This window comes from Crinia signifera, chromosome 11, assembly GCF_055691185.1.
Source record: "Crinia signifera chromosome 11, ASM5569118v1, whole genome shotgun sequence".
Taxonomy (NCBI): Eukaryota; Metazoa; Chordata; class Amphibia; order Anura; family Myobatrachidae; genus Crinia; species Crinia signifera.
In genome coordinates this window covers 75,728,102-75,741,015 of record NC_139227.1, presented here as the reverse complement: position 1 = coordinate 75,741,015, position 12,914 = coordinate 75,728,102, and the positions used below count along the sequence as shown (strand labels likewise).

Sequence of the window (12,914 nt, the reverse complement as noted above, 5' to 3'; positions counted from 1 at the left end):
ACACCCCCTGCTCCTGTGTCTTGTTGCCGACCCCGTCAGAGCTCAGTGATCAGTTTGTGTTTTCATACTGGCGAGTGTGCGCATACGCATTTGTCCAAAAATCGGGATCTGAGATTTTGGGACAATTGCGACTTGGTCTGAATCAGGCTCTATGGGGGTGATTCAGTATGGCTCAGAAGGGGCCTAATTAGGCTTCGTTCCGATGTTAGGGGGTCTGCACATGCACATATTTGACATGTGCAGACTCCCTGTGGAACGCCTTCGGCGAGTATCACAGTCAATGTGATGTGACATTCGCACAGGTAGGGGAGAGAGGGCAGCGGTTGAAGGGGGAACATCCAGCATTTTATGGGCGTCCCCATGAAAACGCTGGGTGTTCCCCTGGGAAAGCCGGCGTGGCGTTCCCTGCTTGGGGCAGGCTGTGACATGACAGCACTGGCTGTTTGAGCCCGGCACTGGTTTCTAAAATATGGGGGACTCCTTCTCCTTTTGTCCCCTGCACTTTGGGAACCAGGACCGGACCAGGAGATGCACCCAGGGATTGATATACTTGGGAGAGGGGACTTCACATCCTTTTTTAAATGATTTTTATTTATTTATTTATTTTTACACAGAGAAGCATAGCACAGATCTGACTGATCCGTGCGATGCTTCAGCCACATCTGTATTTTGCTGCTGGCAGCCAAATACGAATCCTTTCACCATCGGAAAATATGAATCCGGAGAATACGGCAGCGTTGTAAATGATCTGTATTCTGTGTTCATAATTATGGCTGATCCTTGTTGTACCAGTTTGTGTATGGATCAGCTGCAGTGTAGCATGGTTTCGTCCATTAGAGAGAGAATTTCCTTTTGCGAGTGAACCAGAATAAGGCACATATAGTCATAGCCATCCATCCAATTTGTAGATATTTATTTCCTGAATATAAGCTGCCATCAGTTATTTTATGGCAGCAATATGTATCTGGCGACCCTAGAAATAGAGGCGGTTTGTGTTTCAGCGCTATCTTCTCCAGCAGTGTCCCCAGGATTCCATCCCATAGTGACGGAGGTGTTCTGATATCACAGCAAATGCTGGTAGCCTGGTACAATACTGTGCATGTGAGACTTGTCTGTATGGCTTTCATCTCCGTTGTTCATGAGACAAAGACATGTCTCCTTCTACAGACACATCATAGAGGCTGCCATTACCACTGCATCACCAACACCAGCCCCCTGTGCACATTCTACTGCCATCACTGAGTATATTGGAGGGTGTGACCCAGATAGCGCACATCACCTGATCTGTTACACTATAGTCATACAGGTACTTGCTGCTTTAACCCCGTGTTGCCTTCCATCCTGTGTTCTTCCTGGTTAATAAGCATTTTCGCGTCATTGGGAAATCACCATTGGAGCACTCATTAAACACTGGGCATTACCATGGGCACAGCCCCTCGCTGCCGCCCACGCCCGTACTGATAGGTGCAAACAAGTAGTTTGTTGTGCCCACTCGCACATAACAGCACATGCGCAGTCACTCAGCATCGCTCCCCTGCACGAACATGCATGGGGCCCTGAGTGAACCTGAATAAGATCCTATGTTCTGGAGACATTATGAGTAACAAGATGTTCAGTGGCACAACGGGTGGTGCATCTTTGTATGCAAGTAGCAGAATAGACACTGCCAGTGCGCATCTCCAAACAAATTAAGGACAGTGCAGCATTATTATAGATTTGCAGTCCCACTGTGTCATGACAGAATCATTTGATGAGATTTAAGCTACAATTAGCACAGTTTAGGGAAGGTCTAACCTTGCAAAAAGTGAATCATATTGTTAGGCACATAAATGCTGCTTACCTACAACATCATTGCCAGCGGTTCCCTGCTCGCTGCCCAGGGGGATTACATGCTTGTTGCCAAGGGGGAAAACATGTTCATTGCCATAGGGGGTTCCATGCTCGTTGCCATAGGTGGTTCCATGCTTGTTGCCCGGGGGGATTACATGCTTATTGTCAAGGGGGATTTTATGATCGTTGCCCAGTGGGAGTTAAATCACTTTATTGTGGGGGGGGGGGATTGGCACATGTGTGAGAGGGGTGCTGGGGCAGTGTGGTGTGGTGCCTGCTGCCCTGCAGGTGTCTCCGGACCACTTACCTGGCGCCGCACCCTCTCACCTTCAGGCCGTGTCAAATCACGGTCCTGGAAACTCCGGCACCTGGACACGATGGATTCCTCTCCCGGTATTCCTTGCCATACTGTCAGGAACAAAATGTCACAAACCGTGGGTCTCAGTCCCGTCTGAGACCGCGTCCATTACCTTCCCGGTGGTTAGTGTTGAGAGTAAGGCCTCTGGTCGGTGTCAGTGCCTGGCGAGATGTCCCATGTTTGGCTGGTGCTGACCCGTGTAATCGACATGCCGGCACTCTGGAATCCGCGCGACATGGGCGCCGCCATGACACATGCGCTCAGCTGACCAGAAGGTCCAATCCCGCTGCTTAGCCAGGGTATCCTCTGACCCACACACCTGCATACCTCTCAGGTATGCTCAGTCTTTCCCTGTACTAATTGGTGCTGCTGCAGCTGGCCAATCAGCACCCAGCAGGGGGGATATATTCCGGCCTCTAATCCTCAGTCATTGCCTTGAACTTGTGTTCATCTGTTCCCAGTACCTCCTGAGTTCAGCTGTCTCCAAGGCTCCTGGATATCCGGATTCCCCGTGTACCTCTCGCAGTACCTGCAGCTACTACCTGGTTTGTCATCCCCAGAAGACTCCTGCTAATCCACTCTGCAGTCGAGTAACTGATTCCTGCTAATCATACTCACCTGGCATACCATCTCCAGAAGCCTCCTGCAGTCACCATCTTGCAGTTGAGTGATCCCGACGACCTCGCTGTCGACATCTGTGTTGACACTTTCACACTGTGCCATCTAGAGACTGTTCCACCTGCCAGTGTCTCCAGTGTCATTGCTTACAGTCATCTCCGATACTCACAGCTCCAGTCCCAGCCTACGTCCAGAGGGCCAGGGCAGGGGGCCGCGACCTGCCTGTCAGACACAGCTAAGTCCATATCCCCTTGCGGGGGTCCCTGGTGAATACCGCTGGCAGGTTAGACTCCGCACCTCTGCTTTTGGTCTCCGTCAACACTCTGGTACGCAAGGTCTTGCCCCTGTGCATGTCATACATCAGGCCTCCAGCCTTCCGGTACTCAGCGCCCTCCACTGGTCCACCACGGTCAGAGTCGGGAACACAACAGACCCCAGACCTGACACAAAAGGGTGGTTAAGAAGGCTCCACAATTCAACTCACAGGGAGTTGAATGTTGAGGGGATTATGGGTGGCCGCGACCTTCACTGGCTGGTTGAATGGTCATCATTGGTCGGAGCCTCAGCCACCCATTTTCACCTATAGGCGTGTGCGCACCAAGGTGTTTAGATAGGGGACTCCCACGTCCGTGTGCAGTCCCTAAGCCGGTACGTAAGGGAAGGGGAGACAGACAAATGTAAAGACTACTCACACCCAGGCTCTTGTCACCCTGGCAGGCTCTCTCCAGCACCTGTAGGTGAAACACAACCTCCCTATCCTATAACTTTCCCTAACACAGAGCTAACTGACCTATGCTCCCTTAACAACATTACATTGAAGCTGCAGGTATCTAATCACTCAAACAATTAACTAATATGCAAAACAGTCAAAAACACATAGACAATAACATTAAGCAACACGGAATACAATCAGTGGGAATTTACTTATCACCCTCCCCTTACCTAGAAGCGTCCCTACTCACGAACGGCCTTTCGCGGTAATGTGAAGGGAACAGCCGTTTGCTTTTCCCTACTCAATCCTGACCCCGGGTAGAGCTGCCGCTGAGCCGACTGTTCCCAGAGGCAGGACACTTCAGGGAAGTGAAGACGCAGGCCTAAAGTGGCTGACAGGCCTGAAGCGATTGCGCAGGCCTAGAGCCTGACTAAACAATTACACCAGTGAATCTATAATTCAATCACTCCTAATTGTGGCTCAGGCCTAGTGCCTGTCTGTGACCACAGGCCTAGGACCTGACTGAGCACAGGACTAGAGGCCTGCCTGGGGCCTGACTCAATTAGCCCCTGGGCCTAGTGCCCAGCTATAGGGTCCTTGGGCCCAGTGTTCCCTCTAAGCTGTGCGCAAGTGTGCGCGCACACACCTTGACGAGGGTGCGCACAGACATTACAACTGAGCGCACAAAGCAGCAGTGTTCCCTTTTTGCACTTGTGGACTCAATTAATGTGTGTTTCACCCATTAACTACATTGTGTACTGTATTTTGAATGTTTAAATGTTTAATATCATTTTGAAGTAAAGTTAACACAAATGCTGAATGTCATTTTCCAGTTATATATAAGTGACGCACAAAAAATGTAAATTTCATTCCAAAGTTGCACAGCCAAAATCTTTAGCCGCACACAGCCCTCGTAAAATTAGAGGGAACATTGCTTGAGCCTAGCACCCGGCTATGGGGGCCACGGGCCTATGCCCGACCTAATTGGGGCCACCGGTGGGGTCCTTGGGCCAGGAGGGCCCAACTAAATGATCAAACAATTAAATGCCCCCGGGTGAGAGGGCCAGACTATAATGCCCACAGGCCAAGGGGGCCTGACTATGCCCACGAGCCTAGTGCCGAACACCCGGTGGCCCAAGAGCTGCCTCTACTTGCTGTTAGGATAGGCCACAGAGGGGGAGAGGCCGCTCTTTTGCTTGCCACCCCCGCTGGCCTCTCCATAGGCGGCCGCCATCTTCTTTCTTCTGCCGCTGGCCTGTCCTGGCCAGTGGCGGCGCTGCTTCTTCTCCTCTTGCAGAAGGTGCCGGAGATCTTCTTTCTTGATCCCGGCGTCTTCTGGCCTCTTCAGCGGCCGCCGGAGCTGTTCTCCTCGCTGCTGTCTTCTGCTTCCTCCAGTGGCGTCTGTCTTCAGCCGGGGCGCTCCTGCGCTCCTCCGGCATGGGCTCTGCTTCCTCCTTCACCTCCCGGCGCCGTCAGAGGGTGGGGGGTCTGTCCGAGTACGGACGGCGGGGGCGGGTCCGATTGGAAAACGATTTGGGAGCCGTGATTGGCTCCCGAATGGCGCCATTGTTCAAATGCCGGCAGCGGCGGCTTTCATTGGCAGGCAAAAAGGCCCCAATTACAAACTGGTGCTCTGGTGCTGGGAGCATGGATGCTGTCCCAGCACCGGGGCACATTACTACACATGCACATGCTGATATATAATAATGCCAACACACCCACTCATTATAGCACTGCCAACACATATAGGGCCTGATTCTAATCCCATCGCTCACCCATACTTTCGCATGTGCAGACGCCGGGTGTGAGCGGGCACGGCAAACCATCTCGTTTCCACCCGCCAGTGCGGGTGGGTGGACGCGCCCCTGGGAACGCCCAGCGTTTCATGGGTATTCCCATGAAAACACTGAGCGTTCCCATGGAAATTAGGCAGTGACGTGGCTGCCGTGGGCCGGCAGCTGACGAGAGGTGAATACTCTATGGACCAGAATAAGGTCCATAGAATATTATTGGGAAGTATGGATGGTGTAATGGTTAGCATTACTGCCTCACAGCACTGAGATCTTGGGTTCGATTCCCACCATGGCCCTAACTGTGCAGAGTTTGTATATTTTCCCCGTACTTGTGTGGGTTTCCTCCGGGTACTCCAGTTTCCTCCCACAATCCAAAACTATACTCGTAGATTAATTTGGCTCCTAACAAAATGAACCCTAGAATGTCTGTGTGCCTGTACATGTGCCCCAGCTCCACTGGGGCAGGGACTGATGTGATTGTTCAAATATTCTCTGTATAGTGCTGTGGAATAGCTGAGGCGAGCGCAATATAAGAAACTGTTAATAAATAATACAAATATTATACTAATAACATTTCCCCTACGCTCTCTGTCACTGGGCTGTTACATATGATGCTCTCCTGGATAGTGCAGAAATGAGAGACAGAAGAGATTTGACATTTGGGGCCAGCCATGTTGTATAATCAGCTGAGATCCAATATCCGCCAAATACTACCAAGCATTTTCCTGTACCGTATTTATGGGTAAATGCAGAGTTCAAATGGTTTTTGAGGCCAAAAAAAATCAGAACACAAAATGTTTTACAGTGTACAGTTTTACTATTTATTTTTATACAGGAAAGCCAGAAGAACTGCATAAGACACAAGTCATAGTACAACGAACTCTGGGGTAGATGTATTCTACCTGCACTTGTCATGTGGATATTACGCTTCCTGCTTCGCTAATCTGATGCACATAATGTGAGCTATAGGGTGGGGTTATAGGGGTTATGTTACTAATAATGTAAACATAGCTCCCAACTCTCCCCGCGGCAAGGGTGGGGCAGTTGGGAGACCCTGTTGCCATACGCTTGTCACGCATGTACACATCGTCTATTCCCCGCAGGCAGAGGGGCAGCAGTGGCAAAATGGGGCGCACGGCTGTGTCGCCCGTGAAAGTTCCACTGAGTCACCAATGAAAGCTGGGAGGCATAGAAGGGCCATGCAGAGAATTACGATTGGGAGGTATGCATGATGCATAAAAATGGTGTAGATGAGAGGGATCTGTTCTCAGATAACCACGCCCACTCGAACTTCCGACATCCAATACAGGGCTTGGATCTGCCCGAGACTTAGAACTTAAAACAAAGCAAAATTACATATACTGTATAATCTACTAGTTACCGATCCAACAAAATACAACATAACAGTACTGCCATCTAGTGGCCGCCAGTGTACACACATGCAATCTCTCTACAGTACAAGTAAAAGTGGGATGAGGAACAGCTGAGATTTTGCAAGGAAAGCAATACTAAGGGTTCCCCCTGCATTAGTGAGTTCTCAGCACCTCAGTCTTTATTGGCGAGAACTCAGTCTCTTTATTCATCTATTAGTGAGACCCCAGCCACCTCCCCCCAATATTAGTGAGACACCCAGTACCCTGCCATCAGGAAGACGTCCAGATGCCGCTCTATCGATATATACCCAGATATGTCCCAGGGCCACATTCAGACCTGATCGCAGGGCTGTAAATGTACATGTCGGCTGATTATCAATGAACTGCGTATAGGCCGAAATGCGCCAGCCAGCAATGAACTCCTACGAGTGACAGGTAAAAGCATACATTACTAAGATAACACTAGGCGTGGCAAAGCCTGTTAGGGGAGTGTGTGTGACGTCAGCTCCAGCCAGGATATGCCGTTTTCCATCACAGCGGCAAGTAAGTCGCCGGTTACGCAGCACCTGCGATGGGGAGCAGCTTGCAATGGAATTTGAACTCATTTGCATGGGTGTGAATGGATTTGCAGCCATACACATCCATTCACAGAGCGAGGACATTAATTGAAAATGCAGGATTACACTCAAGTGGGGGGGCGGCACCTTAACTGATCGCTGGTCGGTGCACATTCGCAGCTGTAAGATCAGGTCTGAATCAGGCCCCCTGTGTGGAGAGATTTATTCCCAAACACAATGACTGGAAGGGTCCATTGCACCCTGAAACAAAAAGGGATATGTCTTATGCCATAGCTGCTCGCAATATGGGATTACATGTATAGGTTTAATTATAAATCTATATAGTTTGTATTGAAAGTAGCAATACCTCCCAACATGACCCTCCCCAGGAGGGACACACAAAATGCACTGCTCCTGCACTTCCCTCATAAGGTATGATTACCATCATCTCTGTTGAAAGAACTTTTTTAGCAAATAACCTGTTCAACACAGGTGATGGTAATCCTACAATGGGGCAGATGTATGACGGTGCGTTATGGGGGAGAAGGGGTACCGGCGCACGTTATGTGCACTGATACCTCTTCCCCCCCCCCATGTATGAAGGAGCCGGCATGCACCCCTGTCCATATCGGCGCTGCTATCAAAATGATAGCAGGCCAAATGTATGAACGGTCAGCATCGCTGAGCGTTCCGCCCGCTGCTGTTATCGGCTTCGCCAGTAGCAGGCTGCCGAAGCCCTATCTCAACGCTGTCCCTGCTGTACGCTCTGGGCTGCGCTGGAGATCTCGTGTGAGTAGCGAGATTCCGCGCATGCCCAGTCCAGGCGACCGGCAGGAAGGAGATGTAAAACTGATGCGCTGTCTCCAGGAAGGGACATCACCGGAGGTGGGAGTTTGCTCTCCCCCGCTTTGGCAGACAAGATGTTAATACATCTTGTCGATGTCCCTTCCTGCTTCACCTCGTTAATGAGGCGAAGCAGGAAGTATTATAGCGGTGCGCTCAATTGTAGTCCGCTAACTACCCTAAGTAATATTTTGGGTGATATTCATAAATGGTCAAAACAATTTATCTCATGGATGGGTCATGCAAACACCTTGAAAATTAACATTTTGCCACATTTACTGTATCTCTTCCAAGCCCTCCCAGTAATAATCCCCCCACACATATTAACTAGTTAATTAGACTTTATGTAACAGAACCATAGATGGGGGTTTAGGCGTGCCAAATGTTAAATTATATCTTTATGCAGCTCATCTCTCCCAAGCTGTCCTCTGGCACGTTAATATATGCTTGGTATGCATAGATGGGTTCAATCTTACGGATACCACGTAACCAGAGGCCTCTGGGGTGGTGCACATCCCCGACTAGAGGGGACATACTAAAAGGAATGACAGTGGAATTACAGTGTTGTCTGCAGATAAGGAATGTCCCCTGTCCAATACTCATGCGTTAGTTTCTTCTCCCCCCGCGCTCTCTCCCCTCTGGGATAACCCGGCCTTTCCCGGGGGTAAAGACAAACAAAATTTTAAGCACTGGCTCTCTAAAGGTTTACATTTCACTGATATTGCCCCTTTATGTACATTTCTGACATTCACGGAATTGTAGGATAAATACAATATCCCCTCTCAGTTGTTTTTTTTCAATACCTAGAACTTCTCAGTGTTCACTCCACCAGGGCTGGACTGGCCATCTGGCACTTCTGGAAAATGCCAGAAGGGCCGATGGCCAGGTGGGCCGAATTTGAGTCTCTTCTGACAGGATGGATGTGCTGGCCAGCCGGAGTACACGAGACAGCTGCTGCTGTTCTCCTCTCCTCTCAGCCAGTGTCACTGCTCCCTGCAGTACCGCTGGGTGCCTCTAGGTGTCTCTTGATTTGAGCACAAACTAAGTGAAAGCTAAAAGTGACAGAGGAAGTGATACGCAGCTCGGAGGCAGGAGCAGGCAACAGCGTGGGGGAGAGACCTGAATCCAGACATCACATTCAGGTCAGAGCTGGGATCATACAGTAGAAGGTACAGTATGTGCCTATGCACATCCTTGCTGGCGGGTCGCCAGAACGTACGCGCTGGCGACCCGCCAGCAGCCTCGCCAGCGAGGAGACTGAGACGCGCGTGCGTCTCACGCGCACGCGCGTCTCAGTCTCCGTCGCTAGCGTGGCGGAAACCCTGTCCGTCTCCGCCTCAGGGAGACGGACGGGGTTAGGGGGGGGTTAGGGGGGATGCGGGCAGGCGGCGGGGACCCCGGGTTACCGCCGGCAAGCCGGCGGGGACCCGGGGAAACGTTTGGAAGCGCCGTCGGAAGGGGGCGTGCGCGCCTCTCGTGCGCGCGTGTCCCCTTCTCACGATCGCCATGGCGCTGGCGGGGGATGGCGGCTGGCGACGCCAGCGCCATCCCCTGCAAAGATGGACCGTGACCCATCTGTAGTATTGTTATTGTGTATTTTATTTACCCCCGTCTCCTTCTCTCTCTCGGTTTCTGTCATGTCTGTCTCACTGTCCATCTGTCTTTCTATAGTCTCTTCTCTCACCCCCCCCCCTTTTGTCTCTCCCCCCCACCCCCCCTCTCTATCTCTCCCCCCCCCCACTCTGTCTCCCCCACCCCCCCTCTCTGTCTCCCCCCCTCTCTGTCTCTCCCACCCCCTCTCTGTCTCTCCCATAGGGATGGCCATCGTTGCCATTGCCATCGATGGTTGCCATCGATGGTAATTCTGCAACAGGCCATCGATAGTGCTAAACTATGCAATGTATGACCATCGATATTTTTACATATCGATGGTCATCCATTGTGTTTGATTGATTGGCCTGTGGGCCAATCAAAACATGGGGATGGGGCTTCGCGGGTGTCAGGGGGCGGAGCTATGCAAAAAACATCGTTTTGCTGTTCCATCGATGGAGTGAAACCATCTGGTTCTCTCCCATCGATGGCAAAAGTATTCGGCCATGAACCATTGATGATTTCGAATCATCGATGGTCGATGGCCATCCCTACTCTCCCCCACCCCACCCTCAGGATGAGAAATGATGCACGGATAACTGATGCTAAAGATATTTTTGTTTTGTTAGGAATCTGGCTTTATTAGTCAGGGGGAGCAGCCTGTGGGGTCCTGTTATTATACAGGGGATCAGCCTGTGGGGTCCAGTTGTTATTATTATTATTATACAGGTGGAGCAACCTGTTGCGTTCTGTTATTATACAGGGGATCAGCCTGTGGGGTCCAGTTATTAATATAATACAAGAGGAGCAGCCTGTTGTGTCCTGTTATTATACAGGGGGAGCAGCCTGTGAGGTGCAGTTATTAATATAATACAGGGGGAGCAGCCTGTTGTGTTCTGTTATTATACAGGGGATCAGCCTGTGAGGTGCAGTTATTAATATAATACAGGGGGAGCAGCCTGTTGTGTCCTGTTATTATACAGGGGGAGCAGCCTGTGGGGTCCAGATTGTTTTATATTCTGTAATGGGCATTACGGTGTGTTTCATAATGTGTAATGCCTCCTTTCCATGACACCACGCCCCCTTTCCCCCGCACGGCAGGTGGGCCTGTGTGCTCAAAATGCCAGGCCCGATTTCTGTTCCCAATCCGGCCCTGCACTCCACAATACTACACTCACGTAACTCTTTGGTGAAGTCCACCATAGAATCATTATGCTCCCTTCACTCCTCCTCTAAGGGCCTCACCTCCACAATCGATCGCCATATGCTTAAACATACAATAACTCACCCCATTGGCTTCACACGAGACCTCATGGGATACGGACCTACAAATATAATTGGGGACTAATACTTGGGGGGCAGATTAGACAGAACCTAGTATCCTCTACCACCTCTATTAAACACAAACAAAATTTAGTTAAAAAATACACACGCTGGTTTCTACCCCCGACTCGTTTGAATAAAGCCTTTCCGACCACATCAGATTTGTGCTGGAGAGGTTGTGGACTTAAGGGTACGCTGCTCCATTTTTTTGGGGATTGCCCCAAAATAGTCTCGGCCTGGAAAGCCATCCAGAAGTTAAGGTTGACATTCCATTTTCCCCTTCTTTCTTTTTATTTCCTCGGAATATTCCAAAAATAGCAAAACCCACTATGAAACTCATGTGGCAAATTCTTAATGCAATGAAATGCAAAATAGCCCGTCTTTGGAAATCCCAAATGGTTCCGTCAGGGGCAGCTGTTACCGCTGCTATTTGGGACACATATCATATGGAATTCATGTATAACATAATGGGAAGTAATGCGCTGAAACATGGGCCCCCTGGCTAGCCAATCATAAAGCCCCTCCACCCCTAACATTTGTTTTTTGATGGTCTCTCTCCTTTTAAGATATGGAGCTTGTCTTAAAATTAAATTGGATGATGTTTTCTACACTGTGGCAATCTCATGTTCATACGACCTGACTGATTCAGCATATGTCTCACTGTGCACAAAATGATGGATACAAGATATTGGGCGGTATTCAATGTGAATACCTGCGAGGTGCAGCGAATCCTTTTTAGGATTCGCTGCACATTCGCCACGTTCCAGAGCCAGCGGGCTCCGGTATTCAACGTGTCAGGGGCTCGCTGCCCCTGACAGGCGAATATGAGCTCCTGCGGCGAATGCCGCAGGGAGCCTGAGGAGGGTGCCAGGCAGAGAGATGGAAGTCTCTCTGCATGCCCCTGAACGTTTGTGGGGGGCAGGTGGGCTCCCCGGGTGCCAGGCAGCACAGGCTGCCCCCCCGAGGGTGCCAGCAGGGGGCCGCGTATATTCACTATACCTGATCGTAACATCGGGTGCAGTGAATATATGAATATGTAATGCTCGGCTCCGGCGCCCCCTGCTGGCTGCTGTGTAAAAAAAAAAATATATATTTTTTTTAAAATTAAATATATATTCATGTGCTTACAGCACATGAATAAAAATAGCATGCCCCTCCTCAGAATAAAATTCCTGATTTTTTTACACCAAATGTAAAAAACAAAACACTTTATTTTAAAAGTTCACATTCCACTTCACCATAAAAAGATAGCGATTGCTACTCAGTGAATCATGGCGAAAAAAACCTTCAAATGTATTCGCCATGTGGTCATTGAATAGGGTGATTCACCGTTTTTGTAAAAAATTCGCCAAACAGCACAAATTCGCCATAAAAACATGGCGAATCAGGCTCATTGAATACCGCCCATTGACTGTGCCCTGGCTACTGCAGCCTGTGAACACCAAGGATGTACCACACATCCACAGAAACAATGAAAACAGAAAAAGATGGTGATCACTGGCGCTGTACCCCCAAACACAATGAATATAAATAGTCCGCAATATCTAGCGACCTGAATAGAAGATCAAGTGTCCATCAGGATTATTTCACAGAAGTGGTGCCCAGTATTGCGGACTAGTTATATTCATTGTGTATGGAGGTACAGTGTCTTACTGTGTACTACTGCAGTTGTTCTCAACCTGTGGGTCCTGACCCCCAAGTGGGTCCCGACCTTCTTGATATGGGGTCGCGACTCCATGTTGCTGACCATCAAGCTGATGACTTTTCTAATCTCAGTCAGTGATTCACGGAGTCTGAAAAATCTGTTGAATTGTTTATTTTAGACTCCTCCCATCAGTTTGTGCCTCCACAATGCTGCCATGCAGGTGCTCTCTGCTGACTACACATGTCATGTGATCTTCTGCAGTAACTTTTTGG

The 12,914-nt window shown here is 49.8% G+C and overlaps 1 protein-coding gene across 3 annotated transcripts in view; it reads left to right on the top strand.

Moving 5' to 3' along the window:
- LOC146045901 (uncharacterized) overlaps positions 1-12,914 on the top strand; it is a 162,632-nt gene that overhangs the window by 84,246 nt on the left and 65,472 nt on the right. Inside the window, exon 1 of one of the 3 annotated variants that reach the window (XR_014465668.1) lies at positions 9,088-9,253. The exons of 1 other annotated variant lie outside the window; for it this stretch is intronic. The gene's annotated coding sequence lies outside the window, so the exon portion shown is untranslated. Of the gene's footprint in view, positions 1-9,087; positions 9,254-12,914 lie in introns of those variants that run through there. One more of the 3 variants, XR_014465667.1, reaches the window with a different exon arrangement.